The 9,384-nt window shown below is 43.3% G+C and overlaps 1 protein-coding gene across 4 annotated transcripts in view; it reads left to right on the top strand.

Moving 5' to 3' along the window:
• Window positions 1-1,224: 1,224 nt before the first annotated feature.
• Window positions 1,225-9,384, top strand: part of HNRNPF (heterogeneous nuclear ribonucleoprotein F) — a 20,581-nt gene continuing 12,421 nt past the window's right edge. For 3 of the 4 annotated variants that reach the window (XM_024765205.1, XM_024765206.1, XM_024765207.1), the window contains exons 1-2: window positions 1,225-1,331; window positions 1,658-1,725. The gene's annotated coding sequence lies outside the window, so the exon portion shown is untranslated. The remainder of the gene's footprint in view (window positions 1,332-1,657; window positions 1,726-9,384) is intronic. The other variant, XM_024765208.1, reaches the window with a different exon arrangement.

The raw sequence follows: 9,384 nt of genomic DNA on the forward strand, positions 1-9,384 counted from the left end.
ACTGTAGTGGACTCCCTAGGAGCAGGGGAAGGCTCATCATCAGGCCAAAGCCCTATTCTTGCATTAAAGAAGGCCTCAAAGATTATTGCATCATTTATGAATGCTGGAGAACTGTCAGACTTGCTGAGGGGATCAAAAAGCCCCCATGCCACAACAGTGAGAGGCCCGCGTACCGAGAAGGAAAAAAAAAGCCCCCATGGCTCAGAGGCCCTCTTAGTGGATTGCATGAACATGTCTTCTTGGACCTGGTTTCAGTCCCTAAATTCTGAAGTCTTTTTTTGGGGGGGGGAGGGGATATAATTTGAATATTTGCCTCAGATTAGCTACTTGTATTTTCTCTCCAGAAACAGACTTTTCTACAGCCTGAGTTGTGATGGAGTCATTGGGTTTCTTATGAATACCTATTTGATTTTTGTAGGACCTGTTCTCTGAAATTATGCCTCATCAGTTTTCTAGTACATTTTCACCTCCTCCTTTTACTCTTCCCTTTTTTTTTTCCTGCAATCAGCTTCTTTTGACAAACTGCTCCTTCCTTTACTATGGTCGCCCATTCATAATCTGGCCCTATTCCAAGCATCCCCTTAATTTAACTGGTGATTTAAAAAATAATCTTCTGCTTCACCAGTAATGAGTGCATTTATATCTTCCTCTTTATGGATTCTCCAAAAATAAAATGGTAAGAATTATTAATCCCAGAACACATGAAAGAATCTGTTCCACTGCCTCAGGCAGGGTAGCCATTTCAGCTACCATCCAGCCAGTCGGCTCAGGGGCTCTGACTGAACACTGTGCATTGCCTCGGCGTCTTGAGGGTCACCTTCAGAAACCTTGGGGCTTCTCAGCCCAAGTGATAGTCACGTAAGCAACCTCAGTCAACCTGCTAATCCCTCCCTAAACCCTGCCTTGGAGCCGCCTTTATCGGTCTCCGATGTTCTCAGTTCCCTCTTTCTTCACTCTCGTCCGGAAATGATTCTCATTTTCTTCTGTCACCCTAGTCTTCAATCCGGGCGTCCTTTGGGCTCACTGTTTGGGGGACTCTCCCAGTCACTGTCCTTAGAGGTTCAGCCGTGCCCCACAATTCGTCCCCTCCCCCGACCAGGGCTCGCCCACGTCCCACCCCTCCCCTTCCCGCAGCGCTTCCGGTCCTCAGGCCCTGGCCCCGCCCTACTACTGGCCGGCCAATCCCTGGCTCCGCTCCGGGAGCGTCACAATGCGCCCTCTCGGCCCCGCCCACAGACGACCGTCTCAGAGCCCCAGCCTCGCCGTGGTCTTTGCGTCTTTCCGGCTCCGTCTTGGAAGTGGGACTACGCCGCGTCTTCCTGAAGAAAAAGGTAGGGTTCTGCAGGGAAACCGGCCCGCGGTTACGCTGGCAGCCGGGAGCGGGCCGAGGGCGCGGGTTCCTGGGGCTGCTATTCCCGGGTGCTTGGGCGCAGGGCCGAGGGAGGGCAGGGCACTCCGAGAGCCGAAGGTCTTCCGGAAGCGCCGCGTGCGCACTACGGACGGGAGTTGTGGCCTCGGGCCCGCCGCGCGCCTGACCCAGCCTCTCCGGGGGGCCCTCTCCCGGGGCGCGCTGCCAGGGGTTTCCATAGTGATGGTAAACAATCCTCAACTGCCTCAGCTACAACTGCCAAGTCCCCCGCGTTCCATCCTCCTATAGGTGCTCAGAGGGACGACCGAGGTGCCGGATGTGAAGAAAAGCGGGGGCGTGGAGACTTGGAGCCCGAGGTGAGGGGTGGGACGGGCGGCGTGTCTGAGGCCCGCATACCGGGGAGCGGCCGGGGAATGGGGCCCCTACCATGGAGGACCGAGGGGTTGAGATTTGGGTGTCAGGGGAGGCGGGATCGGAGGTGAAGGCCCGCACACCCGGGACCGATTAGGGACTGGGCCTACTGGGGGTTGGGGACTGCGGGGCTGAGATTTGGGGTCGGAGGAGGTGGGATCTGAGGTCAGGGGCCATACACCCGGGGACCGACTGAGTACTGAATGCGGGGACCCGGCCCGCTGAGGGTGGGGACCGCGGGCCTAAGATTTGGGCTTAGGGGAGGTGGGTCTGAGGTCGAGGGCCTTACGTTCGGGGACTGGACCACGGGGCTGAGATTTGGGGTCGGGGAGGCAGAGTCCGAAGCGACGAAGGGAAGAAGAGCCTCGTGCGGACTCCTGAGGGAGCAGAGCCGAGCGCCCCTGCCAGGAGTAGGGTGAGAAAACCAGGCGACCGTGCGAGGGGGTTCATTTTAAAATGAAAGCGGTACTTGCACGTGGCTGAACGCGTCCGCGAGTTGCACAAGACTGGTTGGGTGCCTGACTCCTCCCCCCTCCCACGTTCCCGCTCGCCGAGCCTCCACTTTGGAGCTTTGCGGCCTTTTCTTTCTCTCCGTGCGGCGTGTGTGCCCTGAGCCCTTGTCTGCATTTGTCTCCTGCTCTCAGAGGTATCGTGTCTGTATTTTGGCTGAAACTCTTTGGTTCTCGTTGTCTTTGCCTGATGACCACACTTCTGTTAAGCGAATTTAATTCGGCCGTTTCTTTTTCCTTGTCCTGTGCTGCTTTTATCTTTGAATGTACTTTGCTGATTCTTGACTGCGCCCAAGAAACTTCTGGACGCTGCCGGCGCTCGCGCCGCGCCTCCGCCGCCCTGTCCCCGCGTGGCTCACGGAAGGCGGTGCCGGGCGGCCTAGGGGAGGCTGCGCGAGTTTCGGGGACCCGACCGGCCCTGGGCCCCGGTCTTTTACGGAATCGCTTGGGGGTTGCAGCCCCTCCCCGTTAATCTGTACCTTAAAGGGTCTCTCGGAGGACCCCCACAGGTTCCCGCCAGACAACCCCAGGCGAGCCCCCCTCCGACCCCTTCCCCGGCCACCGGCGAGCCCCGCGCGTTCCGCGGGACGCCCTTCCGGCAGTTTTTTTACCCGAGGCCTTGACGGGCCAGCATGCTTCACAAGTGTTCTCGAGGTTCCGGGGGGCCCACGAGCGGCCGCTTCCCGGAACCGCCTGGGTCTGGCGGCGGTGGAGGTGGGGGAGGGGCCCCGGGCGGCAGACGTTAGGGGCGGGCCTCGGCTGGTCTGACCCTCGTGGAACCCGGAGAGTGGAAGGCTGCAAATAATTTTTTAGTGAAGGACATCATCGAAACTATCGATCTTAATATAATTCTCACTCTTACTTTTAGTCACGTTTTTAAAAGTTAACTATTTGTTTCTGAATTTCTAGTAAGAATGAAAATACCTCGAGTTCTCCGGTTAGACAAAAATGTCAGGGTCTATCAGTGAAAAGTAATGTTTTCAGTGCTAATTTTTAGACAGGATTTCGTCATTTTCAAGTGAGTATATTTCTGCTTTTTTTTTTTTTTTTTTTTTTTAATTTCTGCTCTTAATGAACATTGAGAGACACTGCTTTATAACTGGTGTTAAGCAGGTCCAGCCTTTCCCTTGGGGATCTCATCTTCCTATATGAATTTCTGTAAATTATTTAGGTTTATGATTTCCATATTATGGTCTCCTTTTTATTTTTAGTTTTGTCTTTTAGTAACATTCTTTTTGTAGTATTTGCTTTTTGTTTTTGTTTTAACTGGCAGGTGGCTGGTTTTCACTTGAGTATTGCTACAAGGCTCCTTTAAACATAAAATAACTCGAATAAAAATGTGAATTGATTTAAGGGAAAGAATTGATTAGGAGGAGAGTTAGTTCTTGAATATGGCCCAAACTGAGGGAGAGTGGAGACACGTGGTGCGTGTCCTTTGGAGTAGGTGCCTGAAGGGGGTACAGAAGTGGGAGGGGGCCTCCTTCCACAGAGGTGACTTTCCCACCAACCTGCCCTCTCCAGTCTGAGCTCTGGCTCTCAGGCTCTTTGTAGAAACACATTAATTGACCCGTACTGGATCCACACACAGAGCTAGGTGCTTGACCACATTTTCTAATCACGTACTCGAGACCAGTGTACAAGGAGGTATTACTGTATTCCCATCATGCAGATGTGTCCTCGGAACACAGTTGGGACTGGAACTCAGATCTATCTGACAGGGACAGTCCTCTGCCAGGGCCGCTGCCCCTAATTAGTTGCCCTGAGCAAAGATTCTTGTGGAAGACAAAAGACTGGGCAAAGGGAGAACCAGGTTCATCTAAGACCAGCCTGGCTTATTTTCACTATTTGTTTGTATTTCTAAGGACTTTTAAAATATAACCACAATACCATTATCACAACTAAAGAAATAATAATTCCTTGATATCATCAAATACCCAGTGTTCAAATGTACCCGATTGTGTAGTAAATATTTTTATATAGCTGGTTGGTTTGATTTGGGATCCGAACAAGGTCATTATATGTTTAGTAGATATATATCTCTTAAGTTATGTTTTAAGACAGAGCAGCACTGTCCAACAGAAATATAATGCAAGCCATATAATTTTACATTTTCTTATAAAAAGAAACAAAGTTCACTTTAGTAATTTAGTTTAACATGTTATATATCTAAAATAGACCCAAAATAATCACTTCATCATGTAATAAATTTTTGTAATTAATTTATTATTTTTTTAAATTTTTGGCTGTTGTTGGGTCTTCGTTGCTGTTTGCAGGCTTTCTCTAGTTGCGGTGAGTGGGGGCTACTCTTCGTTGTGGTGCTCGGGCTTCTCATCCTGGTGGCTTCTCTTGTTGAGGAGCGCGGGCTCAGTAGTTGCGGCGCACAGGCTTAGTTGCTCTGTGGCATGTGGGATCTTCCCGGACCAGGGCTTGAACCCGTGTCCCCTGCATTGGCAGGCAGATTCTTAACCACTGTGCCCGCCACCAGGACAGTCCCCCAATAAATTTTTTTTTCTCCTGTAAATTTTTATATTATATTTTTCATGCTTTTTTTTTGAACTAAGCTTTCAAAATCCAGTGTATGCTTATTTTATAGCACATCTCAACTTGTACCAGGCACATGTCAAGTATGACAAGAGGCTACCTTATTAGACAGTGACGATCTAAAGGTTCTCTATTCTTAAAAGTTTTTTCTTTGAACAAATCAGGTTGTGTGTCACGTAGGTTTCCTTCCCCACACTCTGGGTTTTTCTGACTGCATTCCCATGGTGGTGTTTGAATCTCTGTCCTCTGCATTTCCTGTAAAATGGTAGTTATCCTCTACAGGCTATCCTGATTCCGTTGAGATTTTATTTTGAAATACTGCATGGGAGGTGCTGTGTACTCCTGCCAGAGGCACGTATTGGTTGGTGTTCCTTCTTTGTGATGATAGCAGCTGTTGATGTTCGTTCTCTGAATGCATTGTTTTGTTGATTGTTTCCAGATCAGTGATATTTTAATTCAATATTCCTTCTCAGTTATTAGCAGGTGTACTTCTGTAGAGAGGAAATTTTCTTTGTTAATCATTTGATTACTCTAAGATGTACCTTATAAAAGGCAGGTTAAGTTTTTGATTCCTTTTTTATATTTAGTATCCATATCCAGCATAATGAATTGAATCCTTAGACGCTAATTTTTCTGGTATCATTATGAAGTCATGGATTTTAACATATAGGATGTGCTTTAATTCACTGTAGCTTTTATTCTCTTTGATGCTCCAATTCAATTTTTGGCCAGTGGGAGCCTTTCAGATTGGTTCCTTTCTTGACACAATTTCAGTGGTCTTTGGCTTCCTTGGTTTAAGGCGTAATACTTCATTAGGTGGATCTGTCAAAGTTTATTCAACTGGATCTCTAGTGATGAGCAATTGGGTTGTGCTGCAATGGATAGCCTCTGCAGGCGTCTTTTCATTTTCTTGGTCATAGGGGTTGAACCATTTAACATTTCCACAAACAGTATCTGAGAGTGTCTGCTGATCTACAGCCTCTCCAAGCAGGTTTGTTGTCAAACTTTTGTATTTTTGCCAGTGTGATAGGTATTTTAAATGTTGTTTCATTTAAAATTCTAATTTATCTTACATGGTGATGTTGAGCATCTTTTCGTGTTTAAAGGCATTTCTTTTTCTGTCAAGTGTCCATACCTCTAGCCCGTTTTCTTTTTTGGATTGTTGGACTTTTTGTTTCTCTCTTTAGAAGCTCTCTGTACCTTAAGGGTATTAACACTTTTGGGAAATAAATTGCAAATGTCTTTCCCATTTTATCATTGGTATTTTGCTTAGCTTATGGTATTTTTAGCCATGCATAAGAAGTTTAGGTTGTTTTGTTTATGTGTGTGTATTTGTGTATTTTTCTATATTATGGGGTTTGAGTCATGGTCAGGAAAGTTTTCTCTACTGCCAGTGTAAAGACAATTCATCCACGTCTATTTTTCTTGTTATTTAGGGTATTTCTTAGAAACATGAAAAATTCTTAGTTAACCCATATTTTACCTTCATCAATACGTTAATGTGACAGTATCAGTGATTGACTTTGAAATGATGAATTAAAGTTGCATTCCTGGAATAAATCCAACTTGGTCATGTTGTATTAAATAGCTTTGTGTATTGCTGGATTTGGTTGGCTAATGTTTATTTAGGAATTTTTCATGTGAGTTCATGAATGAAATTAGCCTGTGAAACTTGATAAACTAATTCTAAAACTCTTGGAAAATCAATTCCAAGTTTATTGTAGATCAAAATGTTAAAAAAACATCGATGGAAACAACAGAGCTTTAAGTTAAAAAAAAAATATCCATATGGCCTTGGGCTAGGAAAAAGGTCTCTTAAACAGGACACAAAAAGCGATAATCATTTAAGGGGAAAAAATGACAAGAATGAAGAAAATTCTAAACTATTATGTTTCCCTTACAGTATGCCTTTTACAAAAATCCTCATATAGTATAAATATTTTACAAATTCCTACCACACTCTCTCCTTTTAAGTTTATCTACATGCAAAGATGGTCCATCATTGACATCTCCATTCTTCATCTTCCCCTAATTGAGGTCTCTTCTGCTTTACATGAATATTTGGTTAGAATAGTGCTGTTCACAATAAGCCTAGAAGACCGGCCACAGCCCGCAATTTAAAATTATAATTACTTTGCTTTGAGAAAATCAGCTTCATAGTACTGGTTTTAAATCTTTTTTAAGTTTGTTTGTTTTCCATTTTAACCATCTACTTTTATAGATTCTTTTTCAGAAGTTTAAAATTTTGTACATATGCACATGTACATACCTGTTTAGTTTGGGTTCATTTCTATAGTATTTTGTAAGAATTAAAATAAACATTTGATCACCCAGTTTAAAAAAAATAGTGCTGTCCAATAGAATTATGATGTGAATGATTTTTTAAATTTTTAAATAATTGATGTAATTCACATACCGTACAGTTCACCTTTTTAAAGGGTACAGTTCAGAGGTGCTTTTTTTTTTTTGTAAAAAAGTTGTAAAAACCATCCCCACTATTTAATTTCAGTATATTTTCTTTAATTAATTAAATTGAAGTATAGTTGATTTACAATATATATTAGTTTCAGGTGTACAGCACAGTGACTCGGTTATACGTATGTGTATTCTTTCTCAGATTCTTTTCCCTTAGAGGATATTACAAAATACTGAGTATAGTTCCCTGTGCTATACAGTAGGTCCCTGTTGGTTATCTATTTTATATAAAGGAGTGTGTATATGTTAATTCCAACTTGCTAATTTACCCCCCCCCCCCCTTTGGTAACCATAAGTTTTTCTGTGTCTGTGAGTCTCTTTCTGCTTTGTAAATAAGTTTTTTGTTTTTGTTTTGTTTTTAGATTCCACATATAAGGGATATCATATTTGCTTTTCTTGTCTGGCTTACTTCACTTAGTGAGATAATCTCTAGGTCTATCCATGTGGCTGCAGATGACCCAGTACCTTTTCTTATGTTGAAACACCCTTAAGCATTCTTAAGCATTCCTAGGATAAATCCCACTTGGTCAGGTGTATAATCCTTTTTACAGGTTGCTGGATTCAGTTTGTTAGTATTTTGTTGGGATTTTGTGTCTGTACTCATAAGGGGTTATCTTGCAATGTCTGTCTGGTTTTGATATCTACAAGTGTATTAGTTTGCTAGGGATACCATAACAAAGTCCTACAGACTTGGTTACTTAAACCATTTATTGTCTCATAGTTCTGGAGGCCAGAAGTCCTACATCAAGGTGTCAGCAGGTTTGGTTTCCTCTAAGAAGCTTGAGGAAGAGGATATGTTCCAGACCTCTGTCTCTGGTTTATAGATGGCTGTCTTCCCTCTGCTTATCTGTGTCCAAATTTCCCCTTCTTCATGTTGGAATACATCCCATCTTAATTATGTCATTTTTAACTTAATTACCTCTGTAAAGACTATATCCAAACCTGGTCACATTCTGAGGTACTGGGGGTTAGGACTTTAACATGTGAATTTTGGGGACACAATGTTCAGCCCATAACAGGGGGTAATTAATACTGGCCTTGTATATAGAATGCGTTGGAAAATATTTTAATAAAGTATATTTTAATATATATTTTGATTGGTTCAACACATCCAAAGTATCACTTCAATATGTAATCAGTATTTTGAAGTTGAGGTTTTAGGTTCTTGTTTTTGACGTTCGCAATTCATCTTAATTTTTTAAATTTAAATTAAATTAAATTATTATTATTAATATTTTTTTGGCTGCTCCAAGAGGCTTGTGGGATGTTAGTTCCCCCACCAGGGATCGAACCCATGCCCTTGGCAGTGAGAGCGCAGAGCCCTAACCACTGGACTGCCAGGGAATCGCCTGCAATTCACTTTATACGTACTAAATTTTATCACTTAGGGCACATCTCAGTTTGTACTTGGCACATTTTAAGTGCTCAGTAGCAGTGTGTGGCTATTGGTACCACATTTTTATCCTTTGTACCTAACTTGTTCTTTTTCCAAAGCAGTTTTTCTCTGTATTTTAAATTTTTTTTTACCATCGTATGCCTGGGTTGTGTGTTTTTAAAGTATCTGTTGGGAACTACACCACTGAGTTTATCTTAAGCCAGGAAAGTTTCCTTCCATTCTTTATCTGTTCTCGCCTCCATTTTGTCTTTTTCTCCTTCTGGAATTCCTATCATTCACATGTTGTTTCTCCTGTCTCATGTTATCTCTTACTCCTCTTAATTTCATCTTTTTCCCCTCGTTGTTTCTGGGTTTTTTTCTTTGTTTTGAGCTATTTCTTCCACTTGGTTTTCCAAGCCACTACCCTTTCTTTCAATTCATTCTACCCTTTCTTTCAATTCATTACTAACTTTATAAATTCAAAACTCAAGTTTTAGCACTGGAAAGTTTTTTATTCTGTAATCAAGTATCTGAGAGTGCTTGTTATTTTTTCCGTTAAAATATTTACAGTTTTGTACAGTACTTCTTGTTCCCAGAAAACTGTCTGCTGTTCTAAGCCGTTGTCCGATTTGTGGTATTCTGGTGCTGGAACCCCTCTCAAGTACATTGTCATGTTTCTTTCCTCCTCTTGGCTCTGTTCTCTC

This window comes from Neophocaena asiaeorientalis, unplaced genomic scaffold, assembly GCF_003031525.2.
Source record: "Neophocaena asiaeorientalis asiaeorientalis breed wild unplaced genomic scaffold, Neophocaena_asiaeorientalis_V1.1 scaffold183, whole genome shotgun sequence".
Taxonomy (NCBI): Eukaryota; Metazoa; Chordata; class Mammalia; order Artiodactyla; family Phocoenidae; genus Neophocaena; species Neophocaena asiaeorientalis.